The sequence below is a fragment of the Carettochelys insculpta genome, chromosome 12, assembly GCF_033958435.1.
Source record: "Carettochelys insculpta isolate YL-2023 chromosome 12, ASM3395843v1, whole genome shotgun sequence".
NCBI classification, from domain to species: Eukaryota; Metazoa; Chordata; order Testudines; family Carettochelyidae; genus Carettochelys; species Carettochelys insculpta.
This window is the reverse complement of record NC_134148.1, coordinates 22,858,978-22,883,150: the sequence shown is the minus strand read 5'-3', so window position 1 is coordinate 22,883,150 and position 24,173 is coordinate 22,858,978. Positions and strand designations below refer to the sequence as shown.

At 43.4% G+C, this 24,173-nt stretch overlaps 1 protein-coding gene across 2 annotated transcripts in view; it reads left to right on the top strand.

Moving 5' to 3' along the window:
- The window catches only part of TNFAIP8L3 (TNF alpha induced protein 8 like 3), a 76,717-nt gene that overhangs the window by 11,877 nt on the left and 40,667 nt on the right, over positions 1-24,173 (top strand). Inside the window, exon 2 of one of the 2 annotated variants that reach the window (XR_012647105.1) lies at positions 15,556-15,684. The exons of the other annotated variant lie outside the window; for it this stretch is intronic. The gene's annotated coding sequence lies outside the window, so the exon portion shown is untranslated. Of the gene's footprint in view, positions 1-15,555; positions 15,685-24,173 lie in introns of those variants that run through there. 2 annotated transcript variants of the gene reach the window in all.

The window sequence follows — 24,173 nt, the reverse complement described above, 5'->3', positions numbered from 1 at the left end:
GCACCAAGAGGCTGTCAGTCTGACCGAGAGAGGGCAGAGAAGGGAATTGCTTTCTAGCGATGTACATTTTTGCTCTCTCAGGAGAGCGGCTAAGCATTGCCTGCCTCTCCAGACTTTGGCAGAGTATTCATACGAACTACACTGTGAAGAAAGCAAAGTCCTTTGGCCTCTGAGGAGAAAGAGCAAAGGCAAGGAGGTATCTAGAGCCTAAGCCCTTCCTCTGGCCAAAGAGCATGGACGAGGGCAACCTCTCCAAGTACAGCGTATTGCAGAGGTCTAGCACATGAACACCTAAGAGGAGAAACCAAGGAACCCAAAAGGAGGAGATATGAGTTTCTGGATGCGTGAGCAAAAGTGAGTTGTGACCTTTGCCCTGTCCTCATCCAAGAGCTCTCCCACTCTGTCAGATATTACCTGAAACCCACTTCTTCAGGAATCTCTCCCTTCTTTCTCACTGCTGATTTGGCGTTGCTTGAATGAGATAAAGGTGGAAAATTTGAGAATACACAGAATACATGTTCCCTGAAGTTCCATGTAATTTTACGTCACTGTATATAGTAAATAGTTAAATGATGGTTGCTCTTACATTGAGCGTAATTTAATTGCTTTGTGTAGCTTCATCTAAGCACAAATTCCCTTTGCACAATCTCAGAGGTCTACGAGTGATCTGTAGAAGGTCTGTTAATTCCATCATCACAGCAGCAAGGAAGTGGAAAGGCACAATAAAAACACCTTGGCTGTCTGTACACTGCAGTACAGAAGCATCACTTGGCCTCCAGAATGACCATGGGAGGCAACCACAATGGTACAAGGTTTATTGATTATCCATGGCACCTGCTGGGGCCTGAGATAGCATTTCACATTTGAAGGAAATCCATATGTGATGTGTGGCATTATAATAAACTGGTAATTGTGCAATAGTTTATTTTTTGTGTTTCTGAGACAGAGAGGCAAGAGGCAACTTTAGATCTTACTGGGGCATATAATTCAGAACAACCTATTGCTAGTCTTATTTGGATCATCCCTGGCAACAATGCAAGCAAATTCTCTCCTGTACCGACCGTATGGTTATGAAAAAAAGATGAAAAAAGTTGCTCAAGAATAAAATCCTACAACTCTAAGCTAGCTTTCATAGCAATATTTTGTCTGGTTAATCAGATATTTTTATGCTATGTACAGGAAGCTTTGATTGTGAAGTTGAATCTTACAGGCTTCCAGTCTATAGCAAAGTGAATAATTTTAATTGTTAAAGTCTACAAGCACAGATATTCGAATATTGGCATTTATTTTATAAATACCCATATAATCACATAACTATCCAAATAAAAAACACAGTTTGCAGAATATGAGCTGTTATCTTTTCGGAGAAGGTATGTAATTCCCTTAGCAGCTTGCTCTCATTACTGTTAGCAGGAGATATATATGGACGCCAACAGAACAGATCTGTAAAATAATTTTATACATTTCAAATAAATCTGAAAGGCTTGTAATATTGCTGGGACAGATTCTGGGACAAAGGGGAAAGCCATCTTCATACCATCTGAATTCTGGGTCGCTGTCAGGGCTAGAACAGTTCCTGACATACGTCTGAGCATCCTGCTTCCCCACAATTGTTGCTGGGCAGCACCACAGAAACGTTGTAGGCTCACAGGGGCAAAATTGGTTGTATAGATCAGACCTATACCGCTTTTGTGCTAAGGAAATTTCCCCTAATTCTAATTGCTGCAACTATCCAGCTCTTGAAGCAGCATATACATGAACTAGTGTGGGAGTCAGAATGGATTGGTTTTACTAACATGATTTCAGTATTTATAAGTTAATGGGAAATTGATTTGGGGTATGTCTATACTTCTGGGAAGATTGACCTAGTCAGGGTTGGTCTTCTGGAGTTCGATTTTGTACGTGTGGTAAAGTCATACAAAAAAATCGCTCTTGTGGAGTTGGCAGTAGACCCCTATACTCCACAAGGTTGATGGCAGAGCAGAGGCTATGTCCATACTAGGGAAATAGGTCGATTCTGATGCATTGATTCTAGCTACACAAAGGCCATAGCTAGATATGCGTATTTGACATTGATTTATTTCCCTAGGACAGACTTAGCCTTGTACGCACACAAGCACATAAACCTGTTCCGTGCAAAAGGTAGATAGCAAGATTTTGCTTTGTCAGAACGGAGAAGTCACACACCTAAAGTCTAGAATTCTAGAGCGGTGTCTTCTCCTTCTGCTTATGGTGTAACGTATGGCATAAAAAGGAATCACGTTTCATGGGAGAAGATTCTCCTGTACACAACAGTGAGATCATTGTAATGTGCTGCATTGGCTGTAAGACTGATCTAAGCAGTTCAGGGAGGACCACCCAGAGAAACAATGATCTGATGGTATAGCGTCACACACCCTACAGTGCTGAGCCCGTTTTTGGCAGCAGGAGAAAAGTTGAAAGCTACAGAAAAGGGGCAGGGCTGTTACCATATGTTGAGTCAACATAAGAGCATAGAGCAGGATCAAAGCAGAGCAAAGGCCACTGGAGAATTTCCCAGTTACTTCAGCACTCTCAACAGAGGGAAATAATAACTATCAATATTTTGTATTGGAATTTTATTTTCATCTTGTATTCTTATGTGCTCAGTGAACCTCTGCCACCCTCTCCTGTAATAGACCCCAGCGTGAGTTACTGAAGTCTTCAGGTCTTATTTAAAGACTTCAGGTTACACAGAATCTGCCATTTACACTAGCTGAACCTGTAAGTGACCTGTGCCCCATGCTGCAGAGGAAGGCAATACCCCCTCTCCCCACCCCTCCCCCTGAGTCTTTGCCAGTCTGACCTGAGGGAAAATTCCTTCCTGACCCAAATATGATAGGCACTCAGACCCTGAGCACGTGGGCAAGACCAACCAGCCAGTCATCAGGAAACATATTCTTTTTAGAAACTCAGAGCCCTCCCCATCTAGTGTCCCATCATCAGCCATTGGAGTTATTTGCTCCTAGCAGTTGCAGATTGCCAACAATGGTATGTTGCCAGTCTCATCAATCCACCATTTAAGCCACTACACTAGATGATGCTGCCTTTCCTCTGAGCCCCTCCCTTATAAAAATAAATGAAAGCTGTGCACGAAATCAGGCCAGCCGACGGGGGTGGGGAGTAAAATCCACAAAACAAACTAGGTTTTTGGGTTGTTGTTTTTTCCCCTTCCTACAAACAGAGTTTTTGCACTGAACTAGAGAGAGAAGCCGATTCACTGAAGGAGAACTTACCAGGACAAACTGTTCGCCTCTGTTAGCATGATCATGGTCATTAGCACATTTTCTAAGGTAGCAGGGACCTTCCAGGTTTGTTCCCTGTACATTAGGGGTGGGCTTGAATATTTAATCTCTGCTATCAGTATGGTCTGTGTTTTGCAGTCTAAGATTATACGTATCCCTAAGAACACAGCTGAATTAAAACTGCCTAGAAGCCAACAGGCCAGTTGACCACTCAGCACATCTAAAACCACTCCTCAAAGTAAAAAGCAGTCAAGTAGCACTTCAAAGACTAGCAAAATAGTTTATTAGGTGAGCTTTCGTGGGACAGACCCACTTCTTTAGACCATAGCCAGACCAGAACAGACTCAATATTTAAGACACAGAGAACCAAAACAGTAAGCAAGGAGGACAAATCAGAAAAAGATAATCAAGGTGAGCAAATCAGAGAGTGGAGGGGTGGGGGGGAAGATCAAGAAGTGGGTCTGTCCCACAGAAGCTCACCTAATAAACTATTTTGCTAGTTTTTAAAGTGCTACTTGACTGCTTTTTGTTTTGATAGTGTATAGACTAGCACAGCTTACTCTCTGTTACCACGCCTCAAAGTGTGTGGATTTCAGACCTTTTTCTTCAAGGCTTGAGTTTTAGTTGTCCCAATAAAATGTGCATTAAACTGTTTTCTCTATGGAGCATGTGTCTTCCCATGACCTAGAGCCTTCTGCCAAATATTTACTCCCTGTGGTTCTCACTCCCCAGACTCTCTGCCTGGGAATTAAGGAGAACATTTCTGACTGCTACTGCCTTTTTATCCTGCGTGACTGTACTTCCAAGCCAAACCTCAGGCTGCCCTCTGTATCCAAACCAGTCTACTTCTGAGTCTTCCAGCTTCGGTCAGCCGATCCCAGCATTTACTCCCTTCACCTGGAGAATGGGGCAGAGCCTGACACAGGGTGTATCTGACCCACATCCCCATTTCAGAGAGAGCTCAGTCTCTTTAATGAGCTGAAACAACGACAACGACAAATTTGGCCTGTAGAAACACAGGATGAAAATTCCTCCCTGCAGCGCAGCCTTCTCAGTGGCTAAGCAGGGGTCTCATTCTGAAGAGGCAGTACTCAGCTTGCTACAATATAGCTTTCCTCACATAGCGGGGGAGGGGGGAATTCAGTTTAGCAGAATTAGGGGTTTTTGACTGTTAGCTTTTCTGAATTTAATTAAAAAAAAAAAAAAAAAAGATATATTTCACTTATTCTGCAAAGCCTGTGGCTGCATCTAGACTACAGGCTTCTGTCGACAGAGTGCGCGTCCAGACTGCAGCTCTCTCAGAAGAGATCTGCCGGCTGGGAACATTCTCTCGACATCCCTGTGCAACTCATTCCCTGAGGAAGAAGGGACATCTCGAGGGAGGTGTTTTTCTGGTATTTGGCCCTGTTGGACAAGTTGGTGGAAAAGCCTCTCCTGACAGAACTGTCAGCAAGAGATATGCAAGCGCAAAATTGCACAATGCATATCTTTTGCCAGAATTTCTCGTTAATCTGGACAGAGCTTGGGACTGTGGGTCTCCAACTACCACAGACATTGAGGTTCTGTGGTTATATATCCATTATGTCCATCTGGATTGCCAAAATATTTCAAGGAATAATATTGCTGTGTCAAGCACGTTGTAGCATCTTTTGGGTAGTTAAAGGTTTAAATAAAGTGCTCAAACATCCATACATCAGAAATAAAGGAAGATTTCGCCTGAGAAAAATCACTTTTTTTCCCCCATTATCAATGTGCTTATAATTTATATTGCATTCTTGATGAAACCTTAAACAGCTTGTTAAACTTTTTGGGGCAGCAGTTGTCCTTTTGTTCTGTATCTGTACCTGCCAGCCCTGATCTGGGACCGTACCCCAGTACAAACAAAGTATAGCTGTTTACGTTTCAGGCACAGATTCAGTAGCACTAAATAGGAAAGTATTCCTCTCCCCTGAGGATTGCCAGCCCTCCAGGATTGTTCAGGTGTTCCCAGGAATTAGAGACTAATCTTTAAAGATTGCCTTATGATGAAACCTCCACAAGTAAATTTATCCAAAACTAGTAATCCTATTCCCCCCACCATGGAAGTTTTAGCTATTATTGGCTCATTCCTCACGTACTACTGTCCATCTTCTGCTACACAGCAGTGTTGATTCTCTTAGTTCTTTTAATTTTTCATTTTCATGGAGGGTGAGTTCAAAAGAAACTTCACCTGGGGCTTCATTAGTACACAGTCCTTCTACTGGACCAGTCACAATGCTGAATTTAATCCATGGAGCGTCTAGTAGTAGACATGTGAGGAGTACACCCTAAAGGTAGTGCTTCAATCACTGCTTATTTTCTGCTATGCCAAAGTAACATTACAAGGTAAGGAAAGGGGGCTGGAATCAGTGTTCCCTGTAATCTGTGCACTTTTGTGGCTGCTCAGAAGAGATTCACATGCCATCCAACCAATTAGCACAATGTCCACAAGCTAAGTGTTTTGTTTCTACTGGTGGTGCACATTTGCACACATAAATTTATTCAGCCCACAGATGGAAAAAGATTAGAGGGAACATTAGTTGGAGCTTAAGCTAGAAAACACCTAAAGATCTGAAATGCTTCCATGGAAGATTTAGACGTCTCTTTATCCTAGTTTGGATGTTGAAGATTAACACTGACTGCTCCTGAATAGAGCTGAACAAAGTGGTTACATTTCAATAAGGATGATGGAAACAAAAAAAAAAGCTCACATCAAACTTAATGTCCTACTCCCCCACTTCAGTAAAGTTGATCAAATGGGACACTATCAACTTTTTCAAAATGAGAACAAATCCTTTTAAACTTGTGACTGAGGAGCCACATTTTCCTTGGAAGAATTATCTGTATTACTTCAATCCCTTCTGTCACTTGTTTCCTGCTACTTTGGACAATTTAGACCTATCAACTTAGAAAAATGTATACAAGAATATTTGGCAATTAAACGCTCATTTGCAAGGGTGGCACCATCATGGATCAAAATGTCATGGTGGCAAAAAATGGAAACACACACACACACACACACACACACACACACACACACACACACACACACACACACACACACACACACACACACACACACACACACACACACACACCCTGAACAAACTCAAATCAAGTTTATGCAACATAAGGGACATGTCTACACTAGCCCCAAACTTCGAAATGGCCACGCAAATGGCCATTTCGAAGTTTCCTAATGAAGCGCTGAAATGCATATTCAGCGCTTCATTAGCATGCGGGCAGCCGCGGCGCTTCGAAATTGATGCAGCTCGCCGCCGCGCGGCTCATCCCGATGGGGCTCCTTTTCGAAAGGAGCCCGCCTACTTTGAAGTCCCCTTATTCCCATGAGCAGATGGGAATAAGGGGACTCTGAAGTAGGAGGGGTCCTTTCAAAAAGGAGCCCCATCGGGACGAGCCGCACAGCAGCGAGCTGCGTCAATTTCGAAGCGCCGTGGCTGCCCGCATGCTAATGAAGCGCTGAATATGCATTTCAGCACTTCATTAGGAAACTTCAAAATGGCCATTTGCGTGGCCATTTCAAAGTTTGGGGCTAGTGTAGATGTAGCCAAGGATGATTGGAGAAGAGGTGGCAAGGTAATAGTAAAGCAACACCTTTCAAAATATATGCCTAACCAGGAACCTTGATTCCACAGGAATTTGCAGATTCTAGTGGGAACAAAAAGGAATTAAAGGAATAGCACTGCAGATTTACTGGGCAATAGATATGCAGTTTAGCAAACCTGAAAATACCATTTTCTACTTTAAACATGCTTCACTGACTTCCCTCAACAATGAAAACAATGCCATAAATGGCAGGAGTAAAATCTTGCAAAAGTAGGACTATTCCCAACATGACTCAAACTAGACTAAACAGGCAGTTTCTCTAAAGAAGCTGGGCTGGCTCTCACTGAGTTTTAACATGAAAAGGAACACTGGAGCCTCTAAGCGACAAGGATTATTATTGTCCTTTCATAGGGGTATGACTTTTCCCTGGGTTATTTTTCTAAGCAGATTGAAATTCCTTGGAGTAAAGGAAAGAGAAGACTCCAGTGGGAAGAGTGAGAGAAGTGCTTTGATGGTTCTTCAGTTACCTAAGAGGAGGGGACACTGAGGCAGGCCCACTGATGGGGTATGGGAAGGGGCAAAAGGGGCAACTGCCTTAGGGCCTGGTAATTCAAGAGGGTCCACAGTTAATGGCTGGATGCTGCCTCCACTTCTGCAGCAGCAGCTGGAGGCTTGGGTCCTTTATACTGCTGCCAGAGCCCACCCTGGGCAGTTCTAAAGCCTGGCTAAGGGGAAGTGGCATGGTCCAGGCAGCACCAAGTGCTGGCTGTCCCAGTCCCACCCCTTCTGCCTCAGGCCCCACCCCTTCTAGGAATGTGGAGCTGCTGTCTCCACCCCTGCCTTGACAAGGGACTGGGCAAGTGTTAGGTTTTAGCACTAAGAGGCTGTAGGGAGTGGAGAGGGGTCAAAAATGTGCAGACACAGAGGGAATGATTGCTACTATACCTCTCCGGCAGCCCTGTACACGTTCAAGGGAACACAGGTTCAGTTCAGTTCAAGTGGTTGGCCAGGTTGGGGAAACACCCAATGTTTCCTTCCCCTTCAACAGAGATGGGGGCTGCCACTAGGTAAAGATTAGTCCAGAACAAAGAGTAGGAACCTGTCACCAGCCACTGTGGGTGGTGAGGTTGGCACTTCCCAACACTAAAGTACAGTTTAATCAGGGTTAATGAGTTATGCTTTATAGTTGTCATGTAGGCACCGATGGGAGTTCAGCCTGGAGAAGGAAAGTAGGATCAAGGCCCCCATAAACCCTAGAAAAAAATGGGAGCTAATCCTGTGTATCATGAAGAAAAACTGGTGCACAAAATGGCTGGCAGTGAAGCCACATATCTTATTGCCATGTATGGGCTGTCCAGGCCCTGATGGAATTAAGTTGTAGGTGTTAAAGCGGTTAACATGTTCATAAAGCCTCTTGGGGAAAACAAAAAAAAAAAAAAAGGCGGGGGGGGGGGGGGCGAAGCTTTGTACCTCTCAGCTTAAAGCAATATGAATGTAAAGTACATCTCCCAGAAGAATTGAAGCTTGACCACTAACAAAAACTCATTCCAATTAACTCCACTTCTCTATGCTGTGTAAGCTTTTCATACCAGTCAGCCCTGCTAGCTTCCTCTCTTGATTTCCTTCATGTTACTGAATTGCGCTCTTTGCTAGAAACAAAAGTTATCTCCTGTGAATTTGGCATTAAAAGGTCAATGGGAGTTTTGGGAGCTCAAAAAACCCCGTGAGATTAGTCCATCCAGCTGTCTTCAAGGCTGTAGCCAAAAATTCCAAGTGCCCCCATTCAGTTACAAGAGCTACAAGAGACAAGAGCTACATTTGGAGAAGTTGCTACATTCAGACATCTTGGTGATTCCTCAGTCCATCCTTGTAAATGAAAAGCAGCCTGGAGCAGCTGTCATAATTAATTCAGTTCATCTTTAACCTCGGCTATGCCAGCCTATGATGTACCTCAGGAGGGGAACTGTTCCTCACCTGCCCCTTTTGGGATCACTTTGACCGTATTCCAAAACTCAATACTTAAGTGAAATTCTCTTGTTTTTAAATATATTTAGGTTAGTTTACTGAACCTATTAGTGAATTTCTGAATATATAAAGTGAAAGACATAAAAGGAATATTTCAGCTTGCTAATAGTAAGTTTCTGCTCTGTAAGAAGCCTGGAGCAAAACAAACATCTAATCACATTTAATATTTCACTCAGACATTTTAGTAAGTTTCTACAGACCCGATACATTTACAAGGACTCTCTCTCCTGTCTCACTGGGTATTTTAAAATGCTCTTGGGGGGAGTTTGGGCAATACAGAGAAACAGGAGCTACAGCTGTGCAGGTCTCGAAACTGGTCAAAGAACGGAGGAATTTCTTCAATGCTAGTTGGCGAGGGCTTTGAACATTGGTATTTAGGAGTTGGGGGCTATTTCAGGTATGGTGGGAACTTTCAAACTAAAGGAAGCTCCCATGCTCATCTTCTCCCCCCCCAAAAAAACCCCCACAAAGTTGAAAAAAAAAATGTGGTAGAGACTTTTCTCTAGTTGTGGTGAGATACAACTGAAATCCAGAGTTCTAGCTACAGGAGGTTACATGTAAGTGGCAATTGTACAGCAAGGTGCAAAATGATTGTGAGCTGTGAAAGATTTCTTTGAAATTTTGGTTGTTAGAATGCGATTAGGAACTTCCTTGAAAAACTGACATTTTTGAGAATGCAGTGACAGTGTCACCTCTAATAAAGTACTGAAATAGAATAATTAACTTTAAGGTCTAAAATTGTCCAAAGTAGCAGGAAACAAGTGACAGAAGGAACTGATGTAATACAGCTAATTCTTCCAAAGAAAATGTGGCTCCCCTGTACCAAGTTAAAGCATCCCAATGGGGCTGACAGCCACTGCAGGCCCACAGGTATGGTGGGGGGGACGGCCTGTGGAAGCCCCATGGAATGGCAGAGTGATGCTCATACAGCATTTCAAAGGGGTTTGGCACTCCCAGCCTCAGCTTGCAGTTTTTATTCAGGCAAGACTTCTAGTCAGAAATCCTGGTCTGGGGGATTGGGGACCATGTATGTCTGAGTTTGGAAGCTGGAGGCAGGATTGTCTTTCCAACATTTTAGAGGGAGATTTTCAAATCAACAATTGATGCTTGAGTGCCTCATCACTTCCATGAGAATTAAATGCCTTACAAAAAATTCTCTCCTTACAACCTAAAGGTTTAAGATGTAGCCTTAAAGTAGGCAAGTAGAAAGAAAGTGAAAATAATCAGCTAGCTAGCCAGCAAATAAACCTGAGTAAGATTACCCTCAGCGTCTGGAAAAACCGTTATTCAGGTTTCTCTTTCACAGTCTCCAACTTATCTCTCATGGTTGCTAGGAAACCACAGCATTACAGAACTGTAATCATTTCCAGTCCATTCAGAGATGTAGTTAATTAGCTCACGTGTGAAGTTTGGTTCAGAAGAGAACAAACAGAATAAAGTTTGGGTTTAACTGTCTTGTGTTGCACATTTTAAAAACCTGGGAGTTTATGCAAGGCCAGTCTGGCGCCTAGGGAACTTTCTAAAATGATCAGTTTTTTTATTTGCATGTACTGCATAATACTGGAGTAGGGTGCACAGAAGAATCAGAGAACACTGCTCAGCTGGAGTCTGAATTCAGACAGCCACAATGAGAAAAATCAATGTGATCAAGGGAAAATAATTAGTATTATTTTAGGGGGAACAGTCCTGCTTTCCTCACATCTCCTTTGGCAAGTTGGGTTACCAGTCTGCCAAAAGAATGGTCTGTCTTTGAGTGGATGGACTACAAATCAGGGGATCAGTTCTGTGAAGAGGGACGACAGCAGGGAAGAGGGTTACAGACTGGAACAGTAGAAGGAATGAAAGGAAGGTGGAAAAAAAAAAAGACGCTGCTTTTTTTTTCTTTTTTTAATTACCCTCCCAAAAAAGAAAATAGAAGACTCCACTAAGACTGGTTTGTGAATAAAAGAAGGTATAGGGTACATAACTGTGCAGTGGAATCTCAGAATTATGAACTGACTGGTCAACCACATACCCCATTTGTAACTGGAAGTCACAATTGGCAGCAGAGACAAAAATCAAATACAGCACAGTACTGTGTTAAATGTAAACTAAAAATAAAGGCAGAGTTTAAAAAAGATTTGACATAAGGAAAGCATGCTTAGTTTCATTTAAATTAAGATGCAGCACTTTTCTTTTACTTAGTACAGTTTCAAAGCTGTATTATTGATTCAATGTTCAGCTGTAAACTTTGGAAAGAAAAACTAATGTTCTGTTCAGCATGACAGATGTTTCAGAATTATGAACAACCTCTATGTCTAAGATGTTCATAACTTAGGGGTTCTATTCTACTGGTACATTGTCAGTTGCACTCCCTCTTTTCTGTACCCCTTATTACTTTCACAAGGTTAACTATATTTTTATGGAAATAAGCCTTCATCTTATTTGCTGGAAAGACCTGTCTGAAGAGCAGTGGTTCCCAAAATTTTCTGCATCATGCCCCCGCTTTTGATTTTTGAGAAACCCTCACATCCCCCCACCTCTTCTTTACCATCATCCAACCCGAGCTTTAACAACAAAGTCAATCCATAATTTAAAATAAAGTTGATATAAAGCAATATAAAAATGTTATTTAAAATTAAAAATAAGCACAGATAGTTTTTCTTACACCCTTGTGGGTGCCTGGTGCTGCCCCAGCTGCCTGAGCCCCATGCCAGCTGCCAAAAGGTGCTCATGCCAGCCACCTGCCCACCTGAGCCCTGCGCTGCTAGAACCAACTGCCCGAGCTGACCAAGCCCCATGATGCCAGGGCCAGCCAACCTCCCTTCTGCCAGATGCCGGGGCCAGTCACCCACCTACCAGCCAACCAAGCCTCATGCTAGTAGCGCCAGCCGCCCTGCCGAGTCCTGAGCTGCCAGGGCCACCCGCCTGCCCCTCCGCCAAAGCCAGGCACCCCCCTCCCCATTCTAGCCCTATTCTCCTCCTCCTCCCCCGCAATCCACACTCACTCACCTTTGCAGGAGGCACATGGGTCTTTGCCGACTGCCTGCTTTTTCTAGCAGCTGCGCTGGGTCGCACACGTAAAATGGCAGGAGCTGAGAGCCAGAAGCAAATGCTGGGTCTTTCTAGGGGGTGGTGGGACCCCCCCGCCCCCAGTTTGGGAAACCATGCTGTAGAGGATGCTGGGCCTGGAGCAACTCTGCACCTGAGGCCCACTCCTGCTCTGCTACATCCTATCACCACTTCACTCCTTCCTCGACCCCAAGCCCTGCTCTGCTCCTGCCACAGCTCTTCCCAGCTCTCACTCTGCCCCTGCCCGTTTCCTTGCAGCCCTTCCATGAAGCCTTCTCCACTGAGAGATGGGACCCAGGAAACTACCAGGGCCTCTCACCACAGGAGTGGGTGCCATGGGAAGCAGAGCAACCCAATAGCCTGCTCCTCTCTGTTGCCATCTGCCAGCAGGGTTGCTACACTCACCATGGTGGCAAGAAGCAGAGTGCCTTGGCCTCAGTCCAGGCCACTCTGCTCTGCTCTCCTGAGCCAGCATCACTTGGAGGAGTGGAGCAGGCTGGGGTGGGGGCTAGCATTCCCTGTAAGCTGAGCAGTTAAGCAGCTGCCCAGGAGAGATACAGGTGCTGCCCAGCTGATTAGCAGAGCACCCCCAGCCAGCAGCATGTTTCTATTGGGGGTGCACATCTGCACATGCCTTGGTGCACATAAAATTTTTTCCACCCCGGATGGAAAAAATTAGAGGGAACGCTAGTGCTCCATTTCCCATGGCTCCTGCTGCCACGGTGAGTGCAGGGCGGGGAGGGGCGACCTCTGCTGCTGTCGTACTACTGCACCTCGCCCCCACAAGTAATCTTCAAGGCTGCCGTGTGCCACACAAGTTAGCCTTGTTATGAGGGACCTTCCTGTCACAGTTGCGGTGGCCACTGCAGGGCCTCCCATAGCATGGCTGCCGCAAACCCTCCTACCAAGGGAGGTCTGTGTCTCTAATTAGTGCCTCTTTTGTGTTGCTTGGAGGAAAAAGTTTTGCATCAATTTCTAAATATGCATGACGATCCAATCTTACAGTTAGGAGGAAATCTAAGTCAGTGCCACATATAACTGCACGTTATGTGAAGCTCATAACAAATCTGTCAATGCCTTTCTAGAGTTGAGCAGGATTGTTCCCTTGGCCTGAGAGAGACACCGTAGAGGAGGTAGTCCCTTGTGCTGGACCTACTTCTTTCAGTGGGAGACGCGAGCTTTGGTTTTCAACACCACGTAGACATGCTCCCAGTGGGCACACAGGTGACATTTTGAGTATTCGGTAAACAAGATTTTGGATTCTGTTTTTCAGTAACATTCTTCAAAGTGCAGAAGCTTCCTACACTTTATGTGCAGAATCCTAGGGGAGTAAAGAATAGCTGCAACTCCCAGTGAAATATGAACAGTAGCAATCTGAGGCACCAAATGAGACCAGGAACCTTGCTGCACTAGGCGTTATACAGACAGTCCTTGTCCCACACAGTGCTTACAAAACTAATTAGACAAGACAAAGCATAAAGGGAAGAAGCATTATTCCTTCTTTTACCGATGGCAAATTGAGGCACAGAGGAATGCAGGGGTTTATCCAGCATTACGCAGGAAGGCTGTAGCACAGCCAGGAATGGAATCCAGATCTCCTTTTTGAAGCAAGGTACAAGCTGGAAGTGTTTAATTTGCTGCTAGACCAGATATCAGTTGATGTGGGAATGGCTCTGTTCCCATAAAGATAAAGAGTAAAGTTAATGGGTTCCATCTTGAGGCTTTTGCCACCATCAATATCTTTGTAAGTTCTGTTACACTTTAATTTTGTCATAGTTTTGGCACATTTGTAGGCAGCATTCGCTCGCTTTCATTTGAATTGATATGGAATTTGTACGTCTTGCTATAGTAGAAGGCGCTCCACGTGCCACACTGATCAAAGCAAGCAGAAACTGGTATATGAACAGAGGGGGAAATTACAATAAAAACAAGCCGGGGGGCTGCATCAGTCTGTTGTTTTAGTTACTAGCTGTACAGTACTTCACATTTGCTTCCAAATACCCATGTGTGTTATCACCACACACAATTTGCTCTTATGACTCTCTTACATAATCACACATTTACTCTTGAACAAATCATATTTCCTTAGTTATGCTCTTGCCTCTCCCTCCGCACCAGTCTTTGTAAACTTGCATGAGGAACTCTATCTTCCTGTCCTTGGTTTTTGCCTCATAACTGAGCCTACACCATTGTGGCCCTTTGCAAGTGCTCTTTACCCAAAAGATTTTGGTTTCTTCTCTTTTCAGACTAAGGTCCTCCTTTCCTTTCCCTCCTTCTTGCCACTTGATAGGTCTCCATTCTGGTGATAAATTCCAGTCTTGAAGACATCCTCAAAATACTCCCTTGAGTTGGGTGATTCCCTGGTCACTTTATGTTCAAGACTTCTGAACACAACAAGGATGCTATTTAGACCACCTGAGTGATTAGACAGAGCTGATGGTGTTGGAATGAGGGCTTTGGACTTATCTTGGTGGAAAACCTGAAGAGGACTTTTGGCTTTTCCCCATGAGTGCTCAGCTCCAGCCAGCAACACTCAGGCTACATCTACACTACCCCAGAAGATTGGCCTGTTGAGGGTCGATCTTCCAGGGTTCAGTTTTGTGCATCTGGTATGGATATGCAAAATTAACCTCTCAGGGGTTGCAGTCGACGCCAGTACTCCTCACAAGATGTGAGGAGTATGGGAGGTTGGTGGGAGAAACTTGCTTATCGACCTTCCCCAGAAGGGATGGCCAAATTAGACGAGCACAGGTGTCAATTCTATAGCCATAGCTAGAACTGCATACCTGTGGTTGAGCCTCAGCTTCCAAGACTAGTATTTGCAGCATGCTGAGGGAACGAGACCACCACCTAAAGTGCACAAAGCGGTATCAGAAGGGCAGATTCTGTCACACGGAGGGTTGGGGGAGGGGGAGGGGGAGGGGGAGGGGGAGGGGCCCTGACTGGAAGAACAGTTAGCACCGTTTACACAAGAATCAATATATGAATCAAAATGTCATATTTTTAAAAAGTGCCCACTTTCCCAGGAGCCGTTCTGCCATAGCAATTCCCCGAACTCCTGTGGTGGTGAAAGCACAATGCAAAAGGGAATAGTCCGAGGTTGTAATAGGCATTCTTGGACATCTGGCTGTAGTTGGCTCAGGGGAAAGTGAGAGGGAATGTTCCCCTTCTCTCCCCAACTACTGCATGATTTGCTTACTCTTATCTCCACTCAGTTCACATGTAGGATTTGGATGGGTTAAACACAAAACATGCAGCTTAAAGGAGCAGTTTTAATTAGAACATTCATTTCCAATTGTTTTTAAAGAAAAAAGAACTGTAAAAGGACAAAAGGACTTCTTCTAAGTAGCTCCCAAGCTGAGAAACTGTACCATATGTGAGTTATTTGAAACCCAGCTCTTTTCTAATAGAGCAAAGCAGCAGCAACGTAGCACGTTATAACTAACAAAATGATTTATTCGGTGATGAGCTTTCGTGGGACAGACCCACTTCATCAGATCCAATTGGTCTGTCCCACGAAAGCTCATCACCGAATAAATCATTTTGTTAGTTATAAAGTGCTACATTTCTGCAGCTTTGTTTTGTTGGAGCATAGAGGAACACTGTTACCTCACTGTTTCTTTTTTAATAGGTCAAGAGGATTTTTGTATCTGCTGGGAAACCATTGATGTAGCTCCATTTTTCTTCTCCAAATAAGAACTTACCACAGAAGGCTATGACTCTCATCACTAATCTAATAAGCACTTTCCTTCTGCACTGTATAGAGACAGTCATCAGTCCTGTTCAGGAAATGACTGACAACACTAACAGCACTGCCTAGGTTAGATCGATACTCAGCTGGTTTTATTTCCCTAGCAGGGGTTAATAACTTATACATTGCCATTGTTCTGGGTTATGATAGTTTATCAAGCTGGATATCTTCAACAGTTGTACACAAATATACAGAAGTTTTTAAACATACTCTATAAACTTTTAAGGCTTGCTAACATTTTCTAAGTATTTATAATTATCAGTCCCTAGCAATGTGTGTACAGATGTAGCTTTTTCCACTGAAAGAATGAGATACTCTAAAGTTATGACTCATTATCTCACAGCTCTCTATTTTTCTTCCTCTTTATAGTGATGTAAAGACTGATATACATCTTCTGAGAAATCAATGACTATTTCATTTGGCCACTGATTGGGATATCAAAAAGCTTTTAGATATGATGTAAATAAACAATTTCAGATCAGCCACCAGATTGGCAGCAACCCACAAGAGAAACGTTACTGCAGCTCAGAAGCAGATAAGGTTCTTACGGTAACAAGCCTGAGAAGTCAACAGTTGTCAAGGGGATCGAAAAAGTTCAAGCACAAGATTGGAGGCCACTGTAGTAAAAAGGTAAAATTCACACCAGAGCTAGAGGCTTGGAAAGATCCTCTTCTCAGTTAGAGCCTGAAAGAAAAATCCCATTGATTTTATTGGACTTTGGTGGGGCTTTCCACTGAATTCAGGGAGACATAACACCTTGTTCAGACTCTGTGCATTTAGATGAATTTCAAGCATGGGGAATGAAAAAATGAATACATTAGATATTATGGGGTTAAAAACCATCCCTGAATAAGGGGATCAAGAAAAGTCTGCTGCGCAAACCAAGCGCCAATGAGCTGGTAAGGGTGTCCTAACAGTTTTAAGGTTTTGGCATGACAGTAATGATTGTTACTCAGAAACAAATAATTCTGAATAAATCATAAAAATCCTTAAATTCTGGCTTTAAGTGACTACTCCCATTGTTCTCAGCTGGTAGAGGAGTTCTCTGAAGCTTCCTGGCTCCTTCCAGTGAAGAGAAAGTTGTAGGCAGCCTGGCACTGAGTTAGTTTGTGCAGTCAAGGTTTGATTTTTTTTTTTTTTTTTTAAATGATGAATGCTGTAAGAATACAAAGGCACGTTTTACTGTGCGGTTGCCCTCTGACCTATGGTATGAGTGCACTGAGGAATTGTAGCATTCTGTGAGGCTCATGGGTTCCTGCTACTAGTGCTCACGTGTGATACAGTATTTTGCCATGAGAATTTAATTTCCTCTAGTACATTTTGCGTTTGTGGTTTCGAGGACTGATGTTGGAGGTAATGAGAAACCTAAGTGAAGCCAGACGATGTGGTTCACCAATGTCTTCCATTAGATTAACTCAGCCTTATTTAGAGGCCAAGATTGGTACACTGTAGCACCAATACCCTCTACCCTTCTCTTTGTTAGAGGACATCTCTCACCTCACCATGGCTTGGGTCAGCTGCTACAGACATGTAGTCTGTCCTCTCCATGCTCACCAGGCATAGCCACAGCTTCTATCTACTTAGGAAGGTATTGGGGAATTTTAGAGGTGCTGTCTAATCTTCCCTTCTCCATGGCACCAAAGGTACATCATTCACAGCCTTTAATTTCATCCTGTTCCTGCACAACCCACCAGTCCAGTATTTCTTACATCGTCATAGAAGGGTCAGGATGTGCAAGCCCATGGGTGTTCTATGCCCCCTGTGCTTTCGGTATTGAACCTTATATAAAGCAAGCTCCCTAAAGCCCTGCACAGCGTTTTGCTCTCTAAATATCAGATCCTGAATATATGCTCCCCGCAGAGCAGACCCTAAACAATGATGCAATTCCATGTAGTAGCCAGTTTGTGAAAAAGCTATACAAGACGACTACAAGCTCTGAGCCCACAGGAGGAGTTTTGGGGGACATAGGGAAACAGGACTAATGTGTTTGACTACCACATTTCCAAACCAGCTCCCACACGTGAGAGATCAGTGACAGCCACTCTTACCAGATATAGGCCATGGCTGCTACAGCAGAGAGGCTCTAAACGCCATAGAAAGATTGCGGTCCCTCGGTCCCAATGGAATTCCCCTACAAATCTCTAGTCTCTTTTAAGGGGTGCACTATTTTAGCTTTCCAGGATGACTCAGGGGACAGCGCCAGGGACTCTGCACCCAAAGCATATCCCTTCCAACCTGAAAGGAAGCTCAGCAGCTCAAAATGCAGTTGAACAAGATTTTTCTTCCGTACAGGCAGAATGCAACCCAAGAAAGGAGTCAGCAACAAGCACAGTACAAAATAGGCTCCTGTTTCAGCTGGCAACTATGGGGGCTGCTTGTGCTGTTCTATTTCTGTACTTCTTGGACCAGAATAATTTCCATCTTTGTAAATCACTTTTCCAAGTAACACAATCTGGTTTCAGTTTACTCCTCTTGACGCATGAAAAACCTTTATTTAAGTCCTGTAAATGTTCCTCAGTAACCAGATGAGCACCAGTAATGTAGCCAATAAATAATCCAGACATGGACCAGATGAGCCTATTAAGTATCTGCTCCAGAGTGCCAGAAAGCAGTGGTTAGTCATGTGGCAACCCCTTAAAATGACTGACTCCTGCAATAGAGAGAGCTTGTGTACCCTGGATGAGGGAAATTGCCTTTCCTTTTCACAACCTTATATACCTTTAAGTAGAGAACAAAAGGAACTCTGCATTAAAGCGAGCAAGTTACCAGGTCAGAGGAGGGAAGGGCAATATCAGCAGAGATACAGAACTCATTATCCAGCATTCTTCCCACTTCTTTTTTAAAAACTTTGCTCTTCTCCCCCATGGCCAGCTGGACACGGCAAAATTCTCCTCTGTGATGCCAGTATCTATCCAAAATCATAGGCCCTTGTCTCACACAAGCAGGGTGCATAGGTGTTGAGTCAGGGCTCTGTGGAGGTGTGACTTTCACTCAATGCGTACAATAAAGTATGTAGTTGGGTAACAATTTTGGTTAAACTACTATTAGCTCGTGGAATGCTTGTCTCTTTCCAGACTTTTCCAGGATTGTTGAGATAGCATTTAATGTAAGTTTCTAGTACCTTTTCATCATCAAGCAGACAAAAAAAGAGTGAGCTGACCCACTTTCAGTCCTAAATTGTCTAGATTAATCCAACTAAAAAGAAAGCAGGAACCACTTCAGATACTGAATAGATACATGGAGACTCGTATGAACTCCAATAACATGAAAGCATACACAAAAAAATGATAGGCTTTTGTTGGCGGGAAAAAAAACTGATCAACTATCCACTTCAACCACAGAGACCATATGAAAGGCACACACAACTCAGCCATACAGAGATGTTACATGTAAAGCCAGCTTGTAACTTCAATGAAAATGATCATTTGGCTAGTTTTTTCAGTAGTTGTCTGGCATTATCCCAAATCTTTGTACATTTAGCAAGGCTCTTGTTCAATACATAAATTTACTCAAAAACAGAAATTTCTCAGTCATATAAAATAATCCTGCTGAGTTTGTGGCAAATAATGTTTCCTCCTCAGAGTTGGCTGGATTTAGCTCACCTCATGGTGTTGGTAATTGACCTAAAAACATTTTGTAGTCCTCTAAAGTCATATAACAAAATACATTTTGGAGAATACAGCCAGGAAGCAACAGTTACCATGGGTCCTATCAGGCAATTAATTTTAGACTGAACTTGCATTTGAAATCAGAGTGGAGACCTGCATTAAAATGGCGGCAAGCCAGAGCCAGAAATCATAAATCTGCATCTCCCTAGACTGAATCTGAAGACAGGGCCATGATATATGCTCAGGAATACAAGTGAGTCTTATGCATGCAGGTTCAATTGCTTGCCCTCAATCAATTCAAGAAAGAAATTGCATTGTGATATTTAGTTCCCTGCAAGCAACAGATCCTCTGCTAGTGTAAACTGGCATAGAGCTGCATGTAATCACATCATATGTGCTGGGTCTATACTAGCACCCCCCTTTTTGAAAGGGGGATGCTAATGAGACACTTCAGGGTATGCTAATGAGGCACTGCAGTGAATATGCAGCTCCTCATTAGCATAATGGCAGCACTTCGAAAGTGCCACTTTTGATCACGTGTGGCTTGTCTGCACATGGTCCTTTTCGCAAGGACCCTGCACGCTTCGAAATCCCCTTATTCCTATAACCAAATAGGAATAAGGGGATTTTGAAGTATGAAGGAGCCTTTCAAAAAAGGACCCCATGTAGATGAGCCACGCGCGATCAAAAGAAACACTTTCCAAGTGCCGCGGCCACCATTATGCTAATGGAGGTGCTGCATATTCATTGCAGCACCTCATTAGCATACCCTGAAGTGTCTCATTAGCATCTGCCTTTCAAAAAGGGGGGTGCTAGTATAGACCCAAGCCAGGATGATCTGTACTTCCAAAAGGATTTTTTTAAAAAAATTCTATTAATATTGTTGAAAATTGTAGAGCAAAGATGATGGGAAAGATGCAACTTTGGGATGGGAGCCATAGTTTTCATTAAGCTGAGAGAGTGCCAAGCATAAAGGTGCTCTGACAAGGTGCTACTGCACTATAAATATTGCACAGTAAGTTTTCATGGAAATAATGGTTGCCTTGACGCAGACAAAAATTAGGACAAGTGTTGGAAGTTATATGGAAAATATGGAATTCTTTTGTTCATGTTCTAGCCCAGTCCTGCTCGTTTTACTCACACCAGTAGTACTGAGTGAGACTATTCACATGAGTAAGTGGAGCAAAATTCAGCTCTGAAGCCCTTAGGTATTAAAGGGGTGAATATTAATTAATAGTGAGAAGCAGCTAAAAGTAAACAGGAAACAAACAAATGCTGCTGAAAATGAGCTAGATACCAAAGCTGGAAACTGAGATTCTCTGGAGCTCCCAGCCATTCTAATCAGGTTAAAACTGAAAACACTGAGTTGAGGCTGAGGCTATGTCTACATTATGAAATAAGAGATGGATTTTATTAAAATCGATTTCTTAACGTTGGGTTTTATCCATTCGATTTTGAGCATCTTCACCTTCCTGCATGCTCCTCACAAAATCGACTTACTGCTGCCAAGCTTAAATCGAGTGCTGCTACAGTGTATTGTGGGAACCTATCGCACAGTTCCCTGAGCTTCATTAAATTCTGGCCCCATAAGTAGATGTGAGTATATGATGCCATCTTCCCACATTTCATTCCCTTCTTTCCCCTGCCATGTTAAGTAAGTTTAAGTAAACACAAGTGCTGCACTGAAACTCAAATGAATCAATCATAGGCCAGCACAGCTAAAAGACGACAGAGTTGACAGCCATGAAAATTGCGACCGCCCATGGAGGCGGATTCAGGACATAAATCTGGATTTAGACCACCTACCAAAAAAGATTCATCAGGGTAAAAGACCCCAGACTACAGCCAGGTTTGCACATGAAAACAAGACCCTTAGGACACAAATATTCCCCACTGCAAGCCTTACTTCGACAACTGTGATAATTGTATAGCTAACACATTGCCTTCATGGAGACATATGGCTCAGGGTGGCCAAAAGAGGCCTGGCTACAGCCAGCCCTCAATATCATGACTTCCGAGGGAGAAATCCCCTTGGCAGCTGTAAGACCCTGGCAACAACCAGCCCCCAAAAAATTGTGACCCTCATTGCGTGCAATCTGCCTGGCACCTTGCACAGCACGTCCTTTTATTGGTTCAGGGTCAAGCCATCTTATGCGTCTGGGCGTGGGAATGTTCCAGACTGTATGGCACTGCCAGGCACAGGGGGTGGGTTATCAGGACCACATGTAAATGGCTGAAAAGAACTTTCTCATACTACCAGACAAGCACAACTCCCATCCACAGCCTAGCAGACACATGGTATGGGGGGTCAAGCAGCTGGCACCAGGCAGCTCAGGAAAAAAGGCAGCGAGTAGGGGTATACACAGAAGCATGGACCCCCCCCCCCCCCAGCTGTGCTCCTAGCAAAGAAAAAGAGAAGATTTTTCAGCCTCTCATGACTCTACAGCCATGGGCTGGCAGGTGCTGAATTGTAACAGTCCTGTTGCCTAATTCCTGTGCACTTTAGAGTAGTAGAGATGTAAGAGGCCAGAGCAGAGAACTGTGGTTCATTGTGGGATACATATGGGACATCTGTGGAGACTAATGAATTTGATTTAAGGACATGCCACATCCTCACTACTCTTCATTTGGATTTTTAAATTCTAATTGAATGCTACACCCGTCAGGTTACTACAATTTTAGGATTTTGATATTGAGTTGATTTTAGTGGTCCAGAAATCAAGCTAATGGAATTTACAGTGAGGACAGGCACTGGGAAAAATTGGGCTAACTGACTTAAAATCAATTTTATCTCATAGTGTAGACGCAGCCCTTGTCTCTGGCTGTGGAGAAGGAAATGGCTGTTCATTTAGCTCAGAGAAATTGAACAAGAGTAACAGAGTGGAATCGGTCCCTTCCAATATCTGTTAAAGGGAGTTGTTTTTTTTTTTTAAATGCAGGTGTCGTCATCTGTGTTATTAAGACCTAACACTTAGCGCTTTCAAAGCACGTTAGAGACATTAATAGTTAATTCTCACCACCACTTCCACTGTGCAGTTCACTTTTAGCACATCTCTCAGCCTACAAATTAGTTCATTATACTGTCTGGATTTTATGCAGTAGCACAATGCTGCAATGTTGTAAATTCTGCAAGGTTTGAACTGCGTCCAGTAAATATTCTTACGATTCCACGCAAGCATTTCGAGTACAGGTTGAACTTCTAGTCTGGCACTCTCTTGTCCAGCAACATCTATAATATGGCATGATTTTAGATAGCCAGACAACCACTTTTGATGGGTGTGAGCAAGTTTTCCATGGTCCCATAAAGTTTGTTTACAGCCACCAGTTCTGCACTGTTATTTAGCTGTAATTTACTCCTAAATGTGTTCTCGGAGCCCAATAAGTAGTGGGAGGGTCGATAATGCTCCTAAACAATATTGACCTCCCATGGTTTGGCAAATTCTCTCATTCGGCTCTGGTCAGGTTCTGAGGGCTCAAGGGGTTGAGCCTGCACCATAAAGTTTTGCTAAGCATTTTCCCCTCTCCTGACCAAACCTAAGCATTAATCTTAATCTATTCAACAGGGACCAATTTCAGATTTAGCTGTAAGAAAAACAATAAGACAGTGATTAGCATGTATAGGTGCTTTGGGGTTTGCCTGTGATTACAAAACAGCTTTCTTGATGGTTATGGCACTGCATTGCCTGTACATCACATGAGAATGATATGATTCTAAAGGACAGCGACAACCATTCTTTATTTTTATCTTACATTCATGTCATCCTAGGGTGAATGTTGCACCTGTAAATCTGCTCTTTACTGTTGTACGATTTACGTATTGATAACTTTTTAAAATAAATGGCTCAGTAAGCGCTGTTAACTCTTAAGGTACCAAAGACCAGTGTTTCCTGTAAGATGAGCCCTTGGGCAGCCCCCCTGGAGAGATTCAGATGCTGCCCAGCTGATTAGCAGAGCACCCAGAGCCACCCACAGCTGGCAGCATGTATTTCTATTGGTGATGCACGTCTGTACACGCCTTGGGGCACATAAAATTTATTCTGCCCATGGATGGAGAAGATAGAGGGAATGCTACCTGAGACGCCCATTAATTGTATTTAGCAGTTGTCGAGTTTTATCTGAGGGAAGCAAGGGGTGGGTGATTAGAAGGCACCAGGTCTTTTCTGCTCTTTTCAGTGAATTCACTGCTCATGAAAGGTGCTTTATTGACAAACTTCATCTTGCCCCCAGGCTTTTCCACAGAACTTGTATCATTCCAGAAGTAGCAGAGTGAACTTTGTCATGCCATATTGCTTCATCCCTGATGTCTAGACATGAGAGATAATCCCACTCAGTCCTGTGGGAAGAAGAGCTCTTATTGTCAAGGTGTGGACTATCCACTAGAAATGAGACTAAGGGTAGGTCTACACTGCACAGTTATTTCAAAACAACAGCCATTATTTTAAAGTAACTTGCCTGGCATCTACACAACACAACCGCTCATTTTGAAATAAATTTCAAAGTGAATTTTGTGCGTAGCAGCCTTATGTTGAAATAAGCTCTTCTGGAGTAGCTTATTTTGAAATAAGCCTGCTGTGTAGACATACTCTAGGGCTATGTCTACACTACATTCCTCTTTCAAAAGAGGAATGCAAATGAGGGCAAAAATGCAAATGAAGTGCTGATTTACAAATCTCATGCTTCATTTGCATAATCTCTCCGCCCCCCCCCAAAAAAAAAAAGTATTCAAGTTTCTTTCATGGGGGGAACCCCTTTTTCAAAAGAACCCTTATTCCTGAAGGAGAGGGGGAAAAAAAAAGGGTTTACAAGGTTCTTTCGAAAAAGGGCTCCCTCCCTCCCCACCCAAAGAACCCCAGCTACACTGCTTTTGCTTTGAAAAAAAATCTCTTCCAA